The sequence below is a fragment of the Macaca nemestrina genome, chromosome X (genome assembly GCF_043159975.1).
Source record: "Macaca nemestrina isolate mMacNem1 chromosome X, mMacNem.hap1, whole genome shotgun sequence".
NCBI lineage: Eukaryota > Metazoa > Chordata > Mammalia > Primates > Cercopithecidae > Macaca > Macaca nemestrina.
Genome location: NC_092145.1, coordinates 14,098,201 through 14,120,914, shown reverse-complemented (window position 1 = coordinate 14,120,914; position 22,714 = coordinate 14,098,201). Strand labels below are relative to the sequence as shown.

The 22,714-nt window shown below is 37.2% G+C and overlaps 1 pseudogene; it reads left to right on the top strand.

Moving 5' to 3' along the window:
* Positions 1-22,714, top strand: part of LOC105499806 (melanoma-associated antigen C2-like) — a 105,497-nt pseudogene that overhangs the window by 43,114 nt on the left and 39,669 nt on the right.

The window sequence follows — 22,714 nt, the reverse complement described above, 5'->3', positions numbered from 1 at the left end:
ATGGGATGGCTGGATCAAATGGTATTTCTAGTTCTAGATCCTTGAGGAATCGCCACACTGTTTTCCACAGTGGTTGAACTAGTTTACACTCCCACCAACAGTGTAAAAGTGTTCCTATTTCTCCACATCCTCTCCAGCACCTGTTGTTTCCTGACTTTTTAATGATTGCCATTCTAACTGGTGTGAGATGATATCTCATTGTGGTTTTGATTTGCATTTCTCTGATGGCAAGTGATGATGAGCATTTTTTCATGTGTCTGTTGGCTGTATGAATGTCTTCTTTTAAGAAATGTCTGTTCATATCCTTTGCCCACTTTTTGATGGGGTTGTTTTTTTCTTTTAAATTTGTTTGAGTTCTTTGTAGGTTCTAGATATTAGCCCTTTCCCTTTTAGACTTTCACTTCCTGAAGGGAAGGTTTAAATATAGGTTTCAAGGTGTTACAAAGGCAAATTATTAGCTACAAATGGGCAGTAGAATGTTGAGCTTAAATTCCACAGAGAGGGAGAATTAAGCAGAGAAGAGGGATAAACACATGGTGACTGTGGATGGGAAGAAGAGAAAGGGGTAAACAGTGTTGCCTAAGCAGAGACCTTCAAGTCCTTAACTTGCAAGAGAATTCCCCTTGGCAGTGGAGACACTTTAAAAAAAAATGTTTGCCTGGCCACTTGCCTACCTCTGTAGATGGTCATCCGTCAAGCCAGGGATTTGGAAACTTCCAGTCTCTTTGACCAAGAGGGACTTGAGCAAGGTAGTTGTAAGACAGCACACAGGAAGGGGCTTGAAACTAGCTATTAGGAAAATAGTAACTTCCAACTTCAGGGCAAAAAAAAAAAAAAGTTAGACCAATATTCCCCTAGGAGGAGGGGCTACAATTCACATCATAGAAGGAATGTTAATGCTGAAAACGCCAGAGCATTGGGTGGGGGCGACCTATAATACCAATGATGAAAACCTGGAGTACCCAAGTTTCAGCTAACAAGGGTCCCCTCACCAAATGCTGAAAATCCCAGGACACCCAGGAAGAAGCCAACACTTAACCCAACACCAAGCCGAGGTCATAAAACAACGTAACTCTGGCATCCCAGAGTCAACACAATGGAGGACCTCTCCCAAACAAGCATCCTGCCTTAAACAGTTGTCCAAATACAGTTAACAGAAATTCAAAAGCAAATATAAGACTGCAAACAAAACGTACATTTTAGCACTGAAAATCAAATGACTAGTGAAACAATAAAATGGAGTCAGAAGAGAAGGGACTAGGGGAAGAAGTGACCAGGATGTGCTTCAGGGCATTCAAACAACAGGGGACTTTTAACTGACCACTTAACCAAAGGCTTTTATTTTATTCCCTAGTTCTCCTGATATCGGAGAGGGGTACAATGGACACTCACCCATCTGTAGGAGCCAAAATGGTGCTGATTGATCTTCCAAATGGGACTCGGATGAAGGTCTTTCTAGGTTTTCTCAGCTTGGGTGAGCTTGGCTGTCACATGGGGAGTGGGCACAAGGAGCAGTAACCTACTGGCCTACTGGTCAGAGTAGTGAGTTTCACATGAGGCAGTGGCACTGCAACCACTTGCCTGTCTGCTCAACTCAGACACCTGCCAGAGAAAATGATGGCTTTGAGAAGAGTCTTTGACTAGTGTTACAGTTCTGTTGTGTTAGCAGCTTTTTATTGTCATAGCCTCAGTGTTGTATCTCTTGCAGGCTAGATCACAGACTGCCTCACCATCTTTCTGCTCATCGTCCTTCTGCCTATCATCTTGCCAGCTGTTGTCTCTCACCCTCTCACCATTCTCTTGCCATTCTTTTGCTGTCGTGTACCTGCTGTCTCTCGTTGTCTCTCACCATTGTTTCACTTGCTGTCTTTGTCCTTTCATTGGTCACCAGATGATGCAGGGCAAGGAAGCCCCACAACTGGGGCTTAGCCTGCAAGGATTCTTGGCTTCTCTCAGGAAAGAATTCAAGGGCAAGCCGGTGGTGTTAGACAGTAACTTTTATTGAAGCAACAGTGTACAGCAGTAGCAGTGGTACTGCTCTTTGGGGAGCAGAGCCACACCATAGGCGGTGTGCCCAGAATAGCAGCTCAGAGGCAGTTCTGCAGTTCTGTTTATACCTATTTTAATTATATGCAAACTAAGAGGTGGATTATGCAAAAATTTCTAGAAAAAGTCTGGTAACTTCCAGGTTGTTGGGTTGTTGCCATAGAGAGAGGCAGTAACTTCTGGGTGTTGCCATGGCAATGGTAAACTGACATGGCACACTGATGGGCATGTCTTATGGAAAGGTGATTCCACCCCATCCCTGTTTCAGCTAGTCCTCAATTTGGTTCGGTGTCCGTGACCCACCTCCAGAGTTGAGTCTTGCCTTCTAACTCAGATGAACTGTATTTATTGCTACAATCAACATCTTCTATTTGTGCATAGAATCCCATTCTTTCTTCTTTGTGTAAGAGATTTGCTATTAAAAATAACCCCCTTCTTCAGCATTATTATTTTCTCCCTCTCTACAGTTCATCTGTCTCAGTACAGAAACATGTAATTTCTTCCATCTTCAAACAAGCTTCTCGTGAACCTACATTATCTTCCATGCATAACCCCATTTCTCTGCACTCTGTGTCCACTTCTTCCACTTTCATTTTCCTTTGAAGTCATTCAACAACTCTCATACCCATCACCCATCAAATTTACTATTATCAGTGACACTTAGTGATCTTAACATTGCTGAATTAAATAGCTGATTTTTACTTCCCGTCTTATCTGAGCTAGAAGCAGCATTTTGTAAAGTTTGCCCCTCTCTATTCTTTAAAATGCCCTCTTTACGTGGCTCCCAGCATACTTCATCATCCTGGCTGGTTTTCCTCTTACCCTGCTGGCTATTCCTCCATCTCCTTTTGGTCTCCTTCTTCTCTGCCTAGACTTTAAATGTTAGAGAAAGCCAACGCTCAATCATTAGACATTTTCTCCATCTATATTCACTCCTTTGGTGATCTCATTCACCCTCCCAGCTTTAACTATCGCCAATATACTGATGACTTTCTAATTTATAAATCTATTCTAGATGTAGCCCCTTAAATCTACACATCTATATTGAACTGCATGTTAGACATAACCACTTGGATGTCTGGAAGGTTTCTTATAATTCTGTAAGATAGCACCCCACCAATGGCTCTCCCATACAGCCACACACAGAACTACTCTTCCTCCATTTTTCCCATTGCTTCCATTAACTGACTAAAGTCAGCAATATGTTAATTGTATATTTTTAAATAATTGACCGAGTGGAATGGGATAGTTTGTAACATGAAGGGTAAATGTTCGAGGGGATAGATACCCCATTCTTCATGATGTGATTACTTCACACTCCAGCCTGTGTCAAAACATCTCATGCACTCCATACATAAATACACCTACTACATACCCCAAAAAGTTAAAGGTAAAAAAAATTTAAAAATAAAATTAAAAATTAAAAAATGAAACAATTATTAACTCAGTTGCTCAAACCAGAAGCTAGAATTGATCTTTGATTATTCTTTTTCACTTACCTACTATATCCAGTTCATCAGCAATTCCTGTTGTTACTATCTTTAAAAGTTATTCAGAATGTTGTTATTTATTGTGATCTTTCACCACTGCCATCTCTATCTAAACCAGCTTCACCAATTGACTATAGTATGCAATATCCAGTACTAGTCTCCCTGCTTCTTTTCTTGCTACCATTTTGTTTTGTTTTGTTTTGTTTTTTTGTTTTTTATTATACTTTAAGTTCTAGGGTACATGTGCACAACGTGCAGGTTTGTTACATATGTATACATGTGCTATGTTGGTGTGCTGCACCCATTAACTCGTCATTTACATTAGGTATATCTCCTAATGCTATCCCTCCCTCTCCCCCCTCCCCACAATAGGACCCGGTGTGTGATGTTCCCCTTCCTGTGTCCAAGTGATCTCATTGTTCAATTCCCACCTATGAGTGAGAACATGCGGTGTTTGGTTTTCTGTTCTTGCGATAGTTTGCTGAGAATGATGGTTTCCAGCTGCATCCATGTCCCTACAAAGGACACGAACTCATCCTTTTTTATGGCTGCATAGTATTCCACGGTGTATGTGTGCCACATTTTCTTAATCTAGTCTGTCACTGATGGACATTTGGGTTGGTTCTAAGTCTTTGCTATTGTGAATAGTGCTGCAGTAAACATACATGTGCATGTGTCTTTATAGCAGCATGACTTATAATCCTTTAGGTATATCCCCAGTAATGGGATGGCTGGGTCAAATGGTATTTTTTAATTCAACCCAGGTGTCAGAGTTATCCTTTAAATCATGAGATAAATAATTTCTCTGTTATGTACAAAGTTCTCCATTGGATAGCCATTACAACGAAGTGAAACCCAAATCTCTCTATCATAGTTTACGAAGTTTTGCCTTATCTGAACTCTGCCTAACTTTCCACTTTATTTCTTACCGTTTTCTACCTTGATCTCTCTGCTCTAGCTACAGAGGCATTCTTGTGTCTCTTTGAACATGCCAAGCTCGTTTTTCACACCAGACTCTTTGCACTTGCTGGTCCCATAGCTTGGATTTCTCTTCTTCTAGGAGTTCGTATCACACTCCCTGAGTTTATTTTGGTCATTACTCAAATATCAACTTCTGAAAGAGAGTTTCTCTGACCATCATATCTGAAATAGCACCTTCTTCATTCTCTACCCGTAGAGGCTACCTTATTTTCTTTATAGCTCTTACCATACCTCTCTACCCTTAAAATCTACTTAGCTTTCTTCACAGCACTTACAATACCTGATATTATATCATATTTTATTGACTTTTAATTCACACTAAAATATAAGATCCATAATAGCAGGATATTTTGTCTGTTGCATTCACTGTCGTATCTCCAGCACCTACAGTAAGGTACCAAATAAATAATTTTTGAGTTAATAAATGCATTTAGGAACCACTGGAACTAGCTCATTTTTAAAATTTAATATGTTAATTAGGAAGGAATGTTTACTATTTTAATATTTTCATTTTCATTAAGAGTTTAAGAAGATATTCATGTTGTTATATTATTAAAGGCTCAAAATAAAATAATTTTAGTGGCTATATGTAATTTCATATATTTACTTAGCATTTACCTATATTAGACATTTGTTTTCACATTTTCTTAACTGTGCTGTAAACATTTCTATACAAATCCATTTTTTGCAGTTCATATCATCTCTTTAGAATTTTTCCTAAGAGGTAGAAATTTTTGATCAAAGTATAGAAAATGTAAGGTTTTTACTTTATATAAACGTATGATTTCCAGCCAGTTATATCAATTTGCAAAGCAAATTCATTCATTTATTTACTTCAATAATATTTATTAAGTGACCAAAGTAGATAAGATTTCTTGCTCTCTTGGAATCTTGAAGCTTAAATTCTAATGGTATATGGCAGATAACAAACAACCCTAATAATAAGAAGTGATGTATAGAATATGACAGAGGATGACAAACGCTATGCAAAAAAAAAAAAAAAAAAAAAAAAAAAAAAAAAGAAGAAGAAGAAGAAGAAAACTAGAGCAAGGTGGGCGGTTGGGACTCTTGCAGGTGGGCAAAATGTTGACATAATAAAGGGAGTGTTCTCATAGTCCTCATTTAGGCGATGAGGCCTGAGCTAAGGCTTAAAGGGTGAGGTAGATGTGTATGGTGCTAAGAATGAAAGCAGAGGGTAGGTGGATGTTCCCATTCACTGCATCTTTGCCAGTATGGAGTCATTATTATTGTGATGTATGAATTTTTCTGTTGAATTTATGCTAAAGTTTAAAATAAGCCAGAATATTCTAAAAGGTATGTAAAATTATGTATCTCATGAGTTCATCTCTAACTTCATCTGCTTTCAGACACTCCTGTGCTTACTCTCTTATCACACTAACATTTTAATTATTTGAATGTGCTGGTGGTCTCTGGCTAATTTGGGACAGTCACACTTGTTACTTACTAGCTGGTATATTATTTCTCTTACTCATTTTCTCTCACTCTGTATCTTTCTCACGCACACACACACACACACACACACACACACACACCCCACTGCCTTACTAGGTCCCAACTGAAGAATGTTCTCAGTTTGTGTGTTTTTCCTTCTGGGAAATTATCACGGAGACTCCTAACTTGGTTAGGTTCTATTATTGTTTACTATTACAGCACACTGTAGGGTTATTTGTGGTCTTGGTAGTGATAGTAAATAAAGATAAAATATTGTAAAAGCCTGATCGATGTGATAGTAACACTTCTTAATATAACAACACAATTTAAAATCTTATTTTTATACAATGAATTGCATTACCCAAGAATATATTGAAGTTTTAACCCTCAGTACCTGTGAATGTGATCTTACTGGAAAATAGGTTATTTGCACATGTAATCAAGTTAAGATGATGTCATTAGGGTGAGACCTAATCTAATATGACTTATGTCTGTATAAGAAGAAGAAAAGAGACACAGACACTTAGGCACACCGGGAGAATGCCATGTGATGACAGAGGTAGAAATTGAGGTAATGAACCTATAAGGCAATTAAGTTTTCCAGCAACACTAGAAGCTGTGAAAATGACATGGAACATATTCTCCTTTAGAACCTCCAGAAGAAACCAACCCTGCCAACATCCAGATTTTGGTTTCTTGTCTCCAGAAATGTGAGCTTAAACGTTTCTGTTGTTGGCTGGGTGTGGTGGCTCACGCCTGTAATCCCAGCACTTTGGGAGGCCAAGGCAGGCAGATCATGGTATCAGGAGATCGAGACCATCCTGGCCAACGTGGTGAAACCCCGTCTCCACTAAAATACAAAAAATTAGCCGGGCAGGGTGGTGCGCACCTGTAGTCCCAGCTACTTGGGAGGCTGAGGCAGGAGAATCACTTGAACCCGGGAGGTGGAGATTGCAGTGAGCCGAGATCACTCCACTGCACTCCAGCCTGGTGACAGAGCGAGACTCTGCCTTGAAAAAAAAAAAGTTTCTGTTGTTTTAAGATAGCCAGCTCATGGTACTTTGTTATGGCAGGCCTAGAAATCTAACACACATATTTTAAATTATATATATATATATATATATATATATATATATATATATATATATATTTTCGCATATCACATATTTTGGTAAAATGTTTTGTAATTTTATAAAATTATATTTATAAATCATATTTATTATATTGTAAAATAAACTATAGATTTTGTTATGTTATTCTTTGACATAATACAAATTACTTATGCAAACTTATGATAAACAGAGATTTATTTGGCTCACATAGAACCAGATAAATAGAATGTGGGAAATCAAAGACGACGGGGCCACATATGGCTAAAGTCATTTTGCTTGCACTATAACATGGTAGAAGGCATGATGTGGGCATATGGGTGAGAGAGCAAGAGATCATAATCAACATAAATCTATTCGTGAAAGTGGAGCCCTCATGATCTAAATGCCTCCCATTAGGTCCCACCTCCCAACGCTGTTGCAGTGGGGATTATTTTTCAACACACGCTTTTGGGAGGACACTTTTAAACTACAGAAACAATAAACATGGAAATAAATGATTTCAGTGGTGATAGTTGCTATGAAAAAGATGACGAGTGAATAGCATAGAGTAGTACTTTAAATAAGGTGATCAAATAAAGCCTCTCTGAGGGGGTGACATTGAGGCAGAGATTTGAATCGTGAAATTATTTCTTTCCATGTTTATTGTTTCTATAGCTTTAATGTGTTGTTTTAAGCCACTGAGTTTGTGGAAATTTTTATAACTGCAATAGGAAACAAATACAGTTTCTTTATTTGTAAAATAAGCATTAGTGACCTTGTAGAATTGATGTGAGATTTTAAAGGAAAAAAAATAAGTGATTTGAATGCATACAAAAGAGTTAGCAAATAAAGGAATAATATGTGAGATATTCTCTGAAAGCGCAGAGAACATTCATGTGAGCATGATTCAGCCCTCCCACCCTACGCCTCCGTATGAGGCCCCAGGAGGAGCTAAATCTGATTCTCTTCTCCTTCCCTATCCTCATCTCCAAGGCCTTTTAGTATCTGGCCCTGCTTTTCTCTCCATCCTCATCTCTATTTGATCCCCCACTCATTCTCTTCACTCCAACCACACTTTCCATGCAGGTTTTTTGTCTTTGCTGTTTATTCTCCTTGGAACTCGCCTATATCATTACAGAGCTGTCTTGTCATTTAAACCTCAGCTGAAATGATACCTCTTTTTGAAAGGACTTTAGAGATCACTCAGACCAAAGCAAACTTCACTGCAACTCTCTACCATATTTCCTTAATTTTGCTTTTTTGTAGTGCCTAGCAGAAACTGAAATTTATCCAAATATATTGAACATATTTATTTCTAGATTTATTTTCTCTCTAATTCTCCAGAATGTGAGTGAAATGGGGACACAGTTTTTCTCACTGTTACATTTCAGAAACAGAAAGGCACATAATTATGTAGTTAATACATTTCTATTGCCTTCCTACATGACTAAAGACAGCACTGCTTTTAGGAATTTTGAGAAAGTGAGTTAATAATGTCCTTTTCATTGAAGCCGGTTAGAGAGTTTTCTGTACTTGTATCTTAACTAATTGAACTTTTCCCTCCTGAGTGTGTCTATTAATTCATCTATCTATCTATCTATTAAAAATCAGATAACAGAGCAAAGTATGAAAGACAAATTAACAATTATCTAAGCCTGTCACCAGGTTACTATTTTGTTGAATATATTGTGTAAAGATACAATACAATGAGATATTTTCTATTTTCTAATGTATTCATATAACTCTATCAATGTCATATACTGCACTACTCATATAATCTATTTTTATGTATGATAATATGAATATATACTATTATACAAATATAATTTTATAATTCAATCATTATGTAGTAATGACATTCTAATTATCTAATAGGAATCTATCTAGTATCTACATATCTAATACTTAAATCTAATATCTAACACATAAATATCAAATATGACATTCTAATTATCTAATAGTGACATTCAATGTACTCTTGGGAATATTCTAATTATACTCTGTGATATGGTATAATTTAGTGTTTTTCATCTGATATTGTCATACAGCAGTGTAATAGACAATGACTTCATAGCAGAGGGTGTGTTTATTGTTGACAAAGAGTGGTCAGAGATATTTTTCAAATTATGTGACTTTTAAGCTAGAACATGAATTGATAGAAAGGAGCCTGACACAAGAAAATCTGGGGGAAGAGCCTTCCAGGAAGAGGAAATAGCTACTACAAGTGTCTTAAGGCAAGAAATAGGTTGGTATATTCAGAAACTAAAGGGACGCTGATATGGCTGAATTTCCTGCCTAGAAGAGGCAAGTTGAAGCAAAGGAAGAAGTTATCGGACATGAAGTCAGAGTTGCCTAAGCCATGGAAAGAAACTTGAATTTTTTCTCACTTCAGTGGACATAGCTTTAAGCAACAGAGGTGATAGAATTGCTTTGCATTTTTGAAGTATCACTTTGGCTTCACTGTGGAGACTTCATAACCACTTCACATTACTTCTGTCCAATTCACATCAGGTTTATTTCTAATAATTAAATTTAGTGTTACTGTTGTTACTGTGTTGCTGCTGCTGTTTCTTGTATAAATGTGACTTTTTTCTCATTGTAGTTACTAAGTAGTTATTGTTTACATGAAATTATAGTTATTAAAATAATTTTTCATTTTACTCTGTTCTTTTATTGATTCTGAGACATCTTCAGGTGGTATTTTTGGACTTCTGCAGGTATAATTTTGCATTATCTGCAAATAGTAATTATTTTTCCTTCTACTTTCTGACATCTGTGGTTATTATTCTGTCCCTTGATTGAATGCATTGTCTGACACTTCTACAGGAACGTGAAGTACTAGCTCTCACAAACTTCCTTGCTTTGTTCCCTACTTAAAAGCAATACTCTTTGTCACAGACTGCTAGTTATTCCACAAACCCTCCTTCAGTACTAGAACACTTGATGTTTAGCTGGGTGCATAAATGACCAGACTACATTTCCCAGCTTCTTTTGCAACTCCACTTGGCCACGTGACTGAGTTCTAATGAGTTGTGAGTTGAGATGTGCCATTTCCAAATTTTGCCTTTTAAAGGAATAGGTGTCTGTTCCCATTTTTGTTTATATCATCTGGTAAATTTCAGTCAAAAATTTTTACTTTCAACTTTTCTGAGTCACATTGTTTTGGAAGTTTTGTGTTTGTTTGTATAAATATAATGCTATTGGTTATTATCATTAATTTGTCCATGAGTCTTCTCATTAAATGGGGAGCTGATTGGACTTACATATTTGTTCTCGTTCGTCATCACATTACGTTTTTCTTCTCTGATTTTATTTAGCCTGTTTTGTTTCATTTCCTATCTGAGGAATACCAAAGATATCAACTAATTTTTATTCTGCTAAGTTTTTGTTTCATATTTTTAAAATGCACATTCAATTTAAAATTTTCAAATGTTACTTTTAGAGCCACAAGAGTTTCTTTAAATTCTTCTCTATGAAATATTAATAGCCACATCTGATGCTTGAAATCTTCCTTGTATTTTCTCCGGGATTTATAAAACTCCCACAACCACCTTGTGAGACAGGAACACATTTTATCTCCAATTTTCAGGGCACAAAGCTGAAGTTGAGAAAAGTCAAACATTGAGCCAGGGTCACATAAATATTTCTTGTTAAAACTACATTCAAAATAAGTTTTGGTTGATTCTGAAGGCCAAAGTTACAATAAGATAAAGTGAATAAATGATTACTTCTTCCCAAATTCAGTCCCACAGTGAGTAAGCCTAATTCCAAAACAGTGATCCTAACTTTGGATGTTTTCATATTTTTATGAAAATATGTTTTTATGAATACATCTACATATTTATAAAATCTCTTCATTTCCTGTGTTGTTTTAATGTTTCCCAAGACTATACTTTAAATTACTGACTAAATTTTTTATAGGGTTGATTATGTTCCTTATTTTTTCCTATTGATTTTAGAGTTATTTTTTAGTTTCTCCAATTGTTAAATATCTGTGGTCATTTTTGTTCTTCAGCCACTACTGCAGAACGTGGCAAAAAATACTACTTAGCTAGCTGTTTTTGCTTGCTGTATTCCTGTTCTCTTCCCTTCCACGTTACAGAGCATTTTACATATTGGTCCTATCTTGTTATTATTTGTTTTTCTTCTCATTTATTTTGAATTGGGGCCATGGATTATCCCCACTGCCAAAAATAGATGAATACATTTTCGTTGATATCTCTGTTCTAGGAAAATTTTTGACTTCACCCTCTCTCCACTTTGAACAGTGGTTCTCAAACATGGATGTGAAAAAGTGCAGAGCATCAATCACCCCTCCAGACCTACTAAAGAAATCTTCCGGCCGGGCGCGGTGGCTCACGCCTGTAATCCCAGCACTTTGGGAGGCCGAGGCGGGTGGATCACGAGGTCAGGAGATCGAAACCATCCTGGCTAACATGGTGAAACCCTGTCTCTACTAAAAATACAAAAAACTAGCCGGGCGAGGTGGCGGGCGCCTGTAGTCCCAGCTACTCGGAGGCTGAGGCGGGAGAATGGCGTGAACCCGGGAGGTGGAGCTTGCAGTGAGCCCAGATCGCGCCACTGACCTCCAGCCTGGGTGACAGAGTGAGACTCCGTCTCAAAAAAAAAAAAAAAAAAAAAAAAAAAAGAAATCTTCCAGTTGCAGTTTCAGAATCTGTCTTTTTTAGCCCAACTTCCAGAACTGGTCTGCATATTTTTTTTGAACCAATGCCTTGAAACATGCACTGAACAATTTGCACATTTATTATTTCTATTCTTTGTTCAGACATTTAGCTCCTTTATGGGAACAGGGGGCTTGGGGGACAGTGAGGAGATATCTGGGGCTGTGAGTAGTTGCAGTCAGGAAGTTTTTTTCTTTAGTTGTTGGTCTGTTTCTTAGTTGCTTAGTTTGATACTCTCATCTGTTGGTGAAGAACAGCCTTTTTGTGTTTCAGTTTACTCCCTCTCAAAGTGAGAAATTCATTTTCATAAAAAGTCCAAGGTTGTTGAGGTTTTTGTTCTGTTTGAATCTATGTATTTTTCTGTGCAGAAGGCTGCGGCTCTGATTCTCAAGAGATTGCTTCTACTTCTCTCTGACATTCTGTCTGGTTACAAGGAGGGTAAACTTCAGGTTGGCAGGTAGTTAGGTAGGCAATCACATAGGTTGTGTGGCTTTGCATCTCGTCCAGCATTTAGTTTCTCAGGAATGCTCATCTGTAGTGGAGAAACAAGCTCCACACAGTGCAGCCTACACTTCCTCCAGATCTGCTGAAGTCTAATTTCCTTGCTTCTTCAAATTGGAAGATCTGGACCAAGGTAATGATAAGGGTTACATAAAGATTTTTGAGTCTTCTTTAAATCTGGGCCAAATTATACTGGATCTGAATCATACCTCAAGAGTTATATTGAGTAAGAGTCAGTTTTGTTTCAAGTTTCAGCATTGATGAATTATTTCTGTTCATTTTGGTTAGTCACAGGGTGAGAGGTTTTATAAGCCCACACTATTTCCGCTTGCTTTCCCATAGCTTATTCAGTATATTGAAAAATTTTCAGGAAACAACAGCAAAACCCTACATAATATTCCTTGTTGAATATCAAATTTCTGTGTTTGACTTTCCATTGGAATAATTCAGGAATCTCTACATAAGACAATGCTTGAGGGTAAAAGATGAGTGAATGAGGAGATCTTTGTGAAATTGAGATGACTGACATCAGCTCTGAAGCCTACAGTCATTAATAGTAAGTTTCTGCTCTGCCATTTACAGGTGCTGTAATCTGAATTGATCTTTCAACTTGTTCAAAATTCAGTTTTCTTTTAACCTTGTAAAATAAAAATAACCCTTGTTACTACATATTGTGACATTTTTAATGCAGATTAAATGTGATAATATAAATCTGAAGTATTGAACACTGTACCTGGCATAGAATGAGCTCATTATAATATCAGTCTCCTTATTCTTTCCCTTGTTTAACCATCAGTGGTGAGAAACAGCTGTTGATTTGCCAAAATATATGCATAATTTTATAAATGAAAACATCCAAAATCTCTTTGGGTGGCCTATTAAGGAATGAGCTACAGGGTTTTTCACCTTTATTACTACTGACATTTTGAGACAGATAGTTCTTTGGGTTTTTTGAGGGAGTGCCATCTTGCTGAATTTAGAACGGTTAGCAGCATTCCTAGTTTCTATTCAGTAGATGCCGATAGCACCAAGAGCCACCCCAGTTGTGACAACCAAAAATATTTCCAGACTGCAAAATGTCTTCTTGGGATGGGGTGCAAAATCACCCCCAATTTGAGCACTACTGAGCTAGAGAAATGAAAAGGACATTGTGTTGGAAGAGGGTAGGGACTTAAACTTTGAAATGTTGTTCATAGCCTGTAAGAGGCCCACCTTAGCTGTTTCTCCCATTGGGTGAACTAGGCTTTTTGTGCCTAGGTGTCAGTGAATGGATGTCAGAGCAGAAGGTAGGAGACAGGAGAAGAGTTTTCTCTATTCAGAAGGAATGGAAAAGATGCAGGGCAGTGTCAGAAGGTTTCAGATCTCTCGTGAACAAAGGCAAAACTTCTGTGTTCAAGACCGGAAACACATTTCTCAGCCAAGGGAAGAGGCTAATTGAGAGGAGTGATCGTGGCTCTTCTTCATTTTCTTAGTAAGCTCCTGAAGGTGGCAAGACTGCAGAAAAGCAATGCATTTAATACCTCAGGGACTTGGTGGTGCCTGAAATTGAACATGGAGGTACTGGGATGATTTCACTGTGCCTCAGAAGTTATTAAACTGGGTCAGGCAAGTCTGCACTCTGGCTTCCCACGTGCAGGTGCAAGCAGTGGCCCCAGTGGGGATCCGAGGGCAGTTCCCTGGCTGGTGAGGTAATGTTCCAGGCAGGAATACAGCTGCCTCTGCTGCACAAAAAAATCTGCCTGAAAAGTGGGAGACAGCAGGTTGCAATAAGCCCCACTCAGCTCCCACACGCTTGGCAAGTTAGTTTTCATACCCACAGTGTTCAGCTAACTGGGTTTCAAGTGGCCTGTGCTCAGCATTTAAAACTGTCCCAGGCCGTAAGCTTTCCCTATGGACACAGAAACCATATCTTTCAGGCCGCATCCTTTCCAGTCCACCTGTAAAGCAGGGCCATGAAGCTCATGTGCCTGTTGCCATAGCACACTTCTCACTTGCCCCTCGGTCCTGCCCAATCAGCTTTGTCCTTACTAAGGATTATATCACAAATCCCAATTGGGCACTTTTCTCAACCTGTGACTGCAGCCTGAGTTACACTTCTGCAATGTTCCCTGTGAGGTGGGATCAGGAATGGCTTCCCTCCATTCCTGCTGGAATCTGGGAGTGCACACAAAGCATGTCCTGATGTTACTCCTTCTTATATGTTCCTTACTTTTCACTGAATCACGTCTAGAGCTGAGTAGGTTTGAAGTCTTCCCTCATGACTTGTATTGCCTGGCTCCCCTGTGGGAGTATATGTCATGACAGCAATCTGTCCCTCTCTCATGCTCTGGGGACTAACGGTTTTCCATCTGTTTTATGATGTAGTCCGTTGCCTGCCACTTCATTCAAAGGGTCTGTGGTTTCTTTCAGTTCTTATGTTAAGTTCTTATGTTGTTTCTTAGGAATAAATTTTACAGCATGAATCTCTACACGCAATTTTGTCTTACTAAGCGGGATAAGTATGCTTACAATGCTTCCAATCTGTCATCTTGGGAAAAAAAGAAGAAAATCTATAAATATTTTGACTATAATGTGCTATGGAGGAGACCTTTTCCCATTGTATCTGTTTAGGAATTGATGGGCCTCCTGTATCTCAATGTCCAAGTGTCTTGCTCAACTTAGGAAGTGTCATCTATTATTTCAATAAATAGGTCTTTGAAAACATGTTTTCTCTCTTTGCCTTCTGGGCTCTCAGTGATTTTTATATTTGGTCACTTTATGTTGTTAGATGTATTCCAAAGGTTTCTTTTATTATTTCCTTTTTTTTCTTTATTTTTGTCTGACAGTGTTATTTCAAAAAAAAAAAACTGTCTTCAAGCAAAATGTGATCTTAAAATAAGTCAGTTATGATTGAGTATATTGTTGAAGTTGTCATTTGTATTTTCAGTTTATTCACTGCATTATTTGGCTCCAGAATTTTTGTTTGTTTCTTTTTTATGATATCTATCTCTTTGGTAAAGACAGGGTGGCAGTGGCCAGGCTGCTGCCCTGCCACTGGGTGTTGGATGCCACTTTCAGTGATGGCAGTCTAGGCCAGTGGGTGAAAAACACATGTGCCACATGTACCTTAGCCCCAGTGGTGCTCACACCTCAGCCTCAGGTGTGGTAGCCCATGAATGCTCATGTCTAAGCTCAGGTTAGCAGCCAGCTCTTCTTTTGCATCTCATCCTCCGTGTTGCTTGGCTCCGAGACAGTGTGCAGTCTGTTGGGGGTGAGGCTCTAAAGTGCTATCTTGCCCAGCCCCAATGTTCATGTCTTTCCCTCGGTTGCAGTAGCCTGTGGTCACTGGTGTCTGAATCTCCAGGGAAACATCAGACACTTAGTTTGCACCTAGGCGTTAATGCCATTGGGCTCCAGGACAGTATGTAGGTCATCAGGGGTGAGGCTCTGCAGTGGTGCCTCACTTGTGCCTCAGTCCTAAAAGCAGCAGCCCACGCCTTGCCCCCACCTCTGCACCAGATGCCGTAGTCTATAGTCACTGGTGCCTATGTCCCTGGGTCAGCAGTTTGTGCTTCTCTTGCACCTCAGCCCTGGACTACTGGGCTCCAGGGCAGTGCTCAGTCTGTTGAGGGCAGGGCTCTAAAATGGTACTTTGTTGTAGTTGCTTAAGTCTCAAGAAGGGTGAGGGACCCAGCTTGAGCACTCACCCTGAGGCAGTGCCATCATACAATCTCCTGGCAGCTTTCTATGTTAGTTTCAGGGCCCATGACGGTTGAGGGGATATCCTGTGGTTGGGATTGTAGGAGTCTACGGTGAGAATATGGACCACTGAGGCTCTCTCACCTTTCCTTTCCCTGTATTTTGGAGTCTCTCTCAGCTCACAGCTGATCCTGGATGAGCAGGCTGCCTTGCTTCCCTCTCCATCTCTGCTCTGAGTATTGCCTATCACTTTTCTAATGAATTCCAGTGATTTCCTTTGAATTATGTATTCAAAGTGTGATTATTGACTCACTGTTTGGTTCTTTTTAATGGAGAAAGTGAGTACAAAATGCCTCTAGTCTGCCACATTCATGATTTCCAAGAAATGATTTTTAAAGGTTTTTAAATACTTTATGTAATTATAATGATTATGGGCATAAGAAGAAGAATTATGGAGAAGAATGGAGCGAAATAAAAGCTTCATTCCCCCTGCTATGATATTTGATTATATCTTGAGGTCAAATTGATCTTTGCTGCCTTGGCTGCCTGCTCTGGCTACAGCTAATCCTGGGCAGGCTTTGCAGCTCCTACCACTTCCAGGCCTACAGCTGCAATCCCAAGCTTGCTCACCAAAACAAGTGTTTATTCATTGTATCTTCAGTAGATTTTATCTTATAAATATGAATTGTTTATATGCATTTCTAATATATCAAATGCTTTACTAGCTTTTTAATATCTTTATATCCATTTTCCCTGGATCATTAATTACTGTTCTTAACTCAGTTGTTCTTAACTGGAAGAGATTTTGCCACCTAGGGGATACTTGGCAATATCTAGAGATATCGTCGGTTGTCATAATTGGTGGCAGCAGGGAATGCTACTGGCATTTAATAAGCAGAGACAGAGATGCTTCTAAGCATCTTATTGGACAAAGGACGACCTCACACAGGAAAGAATTATACTGCCTAAAATGTGATGGTGCTGACAGTGAGAAACCCTGAGTTTAACATAATGTGCTCAGAACTCTAAAAATGATTCACTTTCTCAAATATTTGCTGCATTTTTTTCTTCTGGTCAGAACGTGCACATTGGAAATTCTTCCTGAAGCATTTGTGTGAGCAGACCTATTCTATAGCTGTTAAACGATTGGCAGGGAGGTTGATAGATGGAGGTGAAGTCAGCCAAAACTTAACTGATGTTTAACAGCCAGGAAATACCCAACCTGGAAAGTATTCATTCATAGCATCAGAAACCACTAAAGAAAAATGATATTTTACCTCTGAGAAAGTTAACAGCAAAAGTATAGTCTTTCTAATTAGTTTTTAGCTTGCAATCTAAATAAATGATAAGTACAGAATAACAATCAGGTCACAAACTATCATTTAATTTTAAGAACTATTTTCATAAGACTATTGACATAAAAGTGATTTAAGAAAGTGAAAGTTACATTTAGCACAGGATTTTGCATTTTTCAAAAGTATATGATATTGGAAAAACATATAACTACATATTTTTTGAATTTGTTCTATGTAGCAAACTTTGCCCAGATCTCTTTAAGAACATTTCATAAATTTGGCATCATTACTAACTTCCCCATGTTAAGAAGATTTTCATAGAAGCAATATTTTCTTGTGTCTCTAAATGGGAGAGAGTGCTTCTCCCCACTAAATTACCATATTAAAGTGGACTGTTCAGCATTTATTTTCTTCAACCATTCTGTCTAAAATTCAGCCTGATGTAATAGCAGGAGTCCTCCTGCGAAGTTGGTCAATGGGTAGTTATGCTTTTGTGTGTTTTTCACATCAAAAAACCCCACAAGAACAAAAACAAAACAAACACAAAAGTGCTCAGTAAATATTTAATAAATAAATTGTTTTATTCAAGGGGATTGAGAATGGACCTTGTTCCACTGCTTATTTTTTTCTGTATTTTCAACATCTGCCTTTCTACTGGCTAATTAACCAGTAGAAAATTTAATGCTGTGCAGCTATTAAAATTATATTACAGATTATAATTATTAAGATAAACTTAACAGTTACACTATTATAACTGTTAAGTTATAAACTTAACAGTTATACTATTAACCATGGTTTATAAATATGTTTAATATTAAATAAAAATTTAAGAAAGAGGAGGCATCAGGAACCACTTTAAAGGTGAACTGTAAAAAATAATGTGATAATAACTTCACTCTGCTTTTCCTTCTCACTTCTTTTCTTGTCTCTCCTTTTCTTTCCACTTAAGCCTCACAAGAGTGAAGCTTCTTGTCTTTCTCTCCTTACTTACCAATCACTCTTCCTTCAACCTGGTGCCCTATAGACACCTATCTCTACAACTCAACTAAAGCTGTACTTTGCAAGACCATCAAAGACATTTTAATTATCAAATCCAAAGGTTCCTTTTGGATCTTTCAGGTCTCCAAACAAATTGCATCTTCTTGAAGAGGAATTTCCTGACCACCTGAGTTAAATCTCATGACATTCTCAAATATATTACCATATTTTACATTCTTGATAGCCCCTAGTACTTGATGAAAAAACTGCCTATCAGTTATTATACATATTACCCGGGTGATGAAATAATCTGTACACCAAACCCCCACGACACAGAGTTTACCTAGATAACAAACCTGCACATGTACCCTTGAACCTAAAAGTCAAAAAATAAGAAATCAACTGTAGATATTTGTTTATGTGTTTATTTTCTTTCTGCTCCCACTAGAACGAAAGATTATTGAGGGAAGGGACTCAGCCTTGTCCACCAGATCCTAAATGATACTTAGTAGACACATATTAAGCATTCAAGTAATATCTGTTTACTGACTGGGACTGATCAATTTACCTCTTACATGACCTCTCTGGAACATTTGTCAGTGACAACAGTTTGCTTCTAGATGCCCCCTTCATGGCTTTTGAAATAGTACCCTTCCTTTTCAGTCTCTTTTGCTAACTTTCCAATATGATGTGATCTGTTTGAGAAAAGGGACTGCTATTAGCATATTTGCTGGCACGTGAAGGACTCGCAAAACACTCATAAAACATCCTTCTATTTGGGCTTCAGTATGAAAGATCTTAACTGACCTGTGTGTTTAAAATGACGTGTATTGAAAGAAGTATTATTTTTGGGCCACGAAGATGTGTAAATATTTCTAGTGTGATAATTAGGTATTGAGAAACTTGGAAGTGTATGAATAGATAAATTGCTTAGTACTATGAACTGTAGTGTTTTGGTACTTGGTCCGTACCATTACTTGATTGAATGCTGTGCAGCTGTTAAAATTATATTACAAATTATAATTATTAAGATAAACTTAAATTATTTGTTATAAGTTAACAAGGCATGACACAATATTGTGCATAGAATATAAGTACAACTTTATAAAACGTATGCAACAATGAAAACTAGCAAGGAATGAAACTTGCTAAGTTTTTGTTTCAATGATTTTGTTTCATTGTTTCAATGAAACAATGAAGACTATAACAGAGACTGTAATAGTAGCTGAGTCATTTTATGGAATTTCAGATGTTTGTTCTTTTCCAGATTCTCTGTAGCCTTTTAATTTTGGTATGTTTTAAAAACAATTCAAAGCTGAATACACTTTAAGCATCCTGTAAAACTTGGAATGAACTTGTGTTGAAATGTCAGAAGAGGTTAGTGGTAGGTGTTGTCATGTTTGTTCAAGAAAGAGAGGTTAGTGGTGGTGGTGGCATCTTTGTTCAAGAAAGAAATATGTCCCCTATTATTCATGGCCTTTGTGATTTCCTTTGTGTTTAATGTATTCCACAAGTAGATTCTCCTCTCAAGGTATCGCACCCTGGAAATATAAATAAAGACTTAAATTACTCCCATGAAAGTGACTTCTTCTAGCTTACACAATGAATCACTGGCAGACCTGGGAATGAAACCCCTCAATTTACACTCTTAGACTTCATAAACATCCCTAAAACACTTCATCTCTCCTACATTGTTAGCTATATAATGAAGAGTTCTACATTTATTAGACTATAAGTCTTATGTTTTCCCTTTGATTGCTATCACTCTAGGTGGCAACAAAAGTCATTCTAACTTCATTTATAAGAGCCAGGTTTGTTTGACACACACTTTGTGGAGTTTACTAAATTATTGCTTCTTCTCTCTCATTTATAATTTTGAGAATAATCTATGTTCTTGAAATTTATTGCTCCTGCATTTGCAGAGGCATAGAGAAATGTGGCAATTTATTCATAAAAAGCTTTATCATGGAAATGAATGACAGTAAGTCTCTGGTTCACAAGATGATTAGAGTAACAGAAAACACACAAATTCCAGCTTTATCCATACAACAGTTTTCAAGGCTATGTAGTTAGAAAAATATGATTGGAGGGTTGATCTGAGTTTAATGTATGAATTCACAGCCTCTGCAGGCTGTCCCTTACTCTACAGGAGTGAGGCCATCAACCTGCGATGTAGAAGCTACTAGGCCAGAGTACTTTTGTCTCTGCACACAAGAATGACTTGCTCTCCGCTAATTTAGACAACCCATATACTTCCTTATTAGTGACTAGCTACATATTTTTGTATTGTTTCTTATTTGAATAAGTTTATTGTGCATACATTGTCCAATTATAGCAACCTTGACCTGGAGAGAAAGCTCATCTTCTCTAAAAAATACCTGTGAGGGAAAAATGAACTTCCTTCAAAATATATATCACCCCATGAACAGAATGCTCCTCAAGCAGACATACAACTCCAGAAGAAAAATCAGACATTCTCTTAAGAAATCAAATGGCTCGAGAGCAAAAACTTTGATACCATTTAGATGACTGCCAGCATACTCCCTACCCAGATAATCAAAGGCAGATCTCTCTGATTAGTAAGCCTTGACCACATACAAAGAGTGCCCCCATCAGGTTTTTGATGTTAGTTTGTTTTCATCTTAAATACATGTTCAAAAGAGTATATACAAGTGCAATGTAAACAAGCAGACAGACAGCTTCAGAAGTCTTAAGAAATATAATATTACCATTACATTAAAAAGCTTCTATGTGCTCTCTCCAAGCATATCCCTTATCTAGGGATTGCCACCACGTTGAACTTTGCAGTACTCATTCCCTTGCTCTTCTCTCTGGAGTGTATGATGTTAATATCTCTCAACAATATATTTTACAGTTGTCCCTGATTTTGAAGCTTGTACATACCGTGTCATACTGTATAAGTTATTCTGACTCTTTTCCATCTGATATCATGTTTTTGAAATTCAATCCTGTGGATATATGCAATTATAGTTGATTTAGTTTTACTGATGTACAGCATACAATTTTATGAATACACTAAAATCTATGTATTAATATTCTTCCAGTGGGCATTTACCTTGCTTGGTGGCAAATTTTCAAACTTTCTATTGTCTGAATATGTCATTATTTCACCCTCACATTTGAAAAATATTTAAATTTGGCATATGAGTCTAGCTTGGTGGGCTTAATCCCTCCTTATTCCCTTGTTAAAAAGTCAGCTCTCAGTGTAATTGCAATATGTGAATTATCTTTTCTCTCTGAATTCTTTTAATATCTTCTGTGTGCCTTTGGTATTCTGGTGTTTCACTGTTATGTGTTTAGGTGTGCATTTATTTTCATTTATTTCACTTAAAACATGTTGGTCTTTCTGTATTTGAAGTTTAATGTCTTCAAAAATTGTGGAAAAACATTATTATCTCTTTGACTATTTCCTTGACTCCTATTTTCTACTGTCTGTTGAGATTTTAATTACATATATATGAAGCCTTCACTCAATACACCACGTCTTCTGATTTATTCTGATTTATTTTAATCTCTGTTTTTATTAGGCAGTATTCTAGATAATTTCTTCAAATTATTTTCCTTTCCAATTTAAAATATCTGTATAGTGTTTGCATTAACTAGACATTTTTATCTAGAAGTAATAAAAACCAATGCCAACATTACCAAGCATATGATTCAGTCTTCTAGGAAAGTTTTGGAAATACCCTCTAGTATAACTGAACATTTTTTTCTCATTAGCTCACAAGACATTTTATTTCTCAAAAGTAATTGGTAATTTTTTTAAAGTGCTAACATTTTCAGCCATTCTAGGACATAGTATATGTTTACTGATACAATATTTTCTTCATTGATATTTCCTTTGCTAGTTCTTCTGCATCAGCATTTTGAGTAATATAAAAAGGTAGTCTGAGGCACTTTTTCATACTGGTTTAATTTAGATATGAATAATGTAAAGCGATGAATTGTAGGAAATCTCAAAAATAATTTCCCAAGTTTTGCAGTTAGTGCCAAGGACATTTTGCAAATGTACTTATAATTTCATATAGATACAAATAAAGAACTAAATTAAAAGAGAGCTAAAAGCTTATTTTCTTTGGAGTGCAAAACTTGCATACAGATTTTGGTTGTGTACAACTCTGTTTGTAGTGGTAAATGAGAATAGTCTTTATGATGGTAGAAAAAAATTTCCACACATAAAAGCAAAACTTTTCATAAGGCTTTGGTAAGAAATATATGATAAATTATCTTTAAAGTCTTATATGCCAATATTAAGCTTTAAGTTTTGCAGAATAAAAGTCATAAATATCATCATTTCAGCTCCAGTCATATTTTTAATGAACAGATTTATATGGCGACAAAACAGAAGTTATGCTTGAGGTGTAAATGTATTAAGTGAATATATCTCTACTGACATTCAACTTCTATGAGCTAGCTAACCTTTAAATACTAACAAATTTGCCAGTAGACACCTGACTCCCATTTATTTAATGTTTTATTATAGTTGTTATGTTGTATGT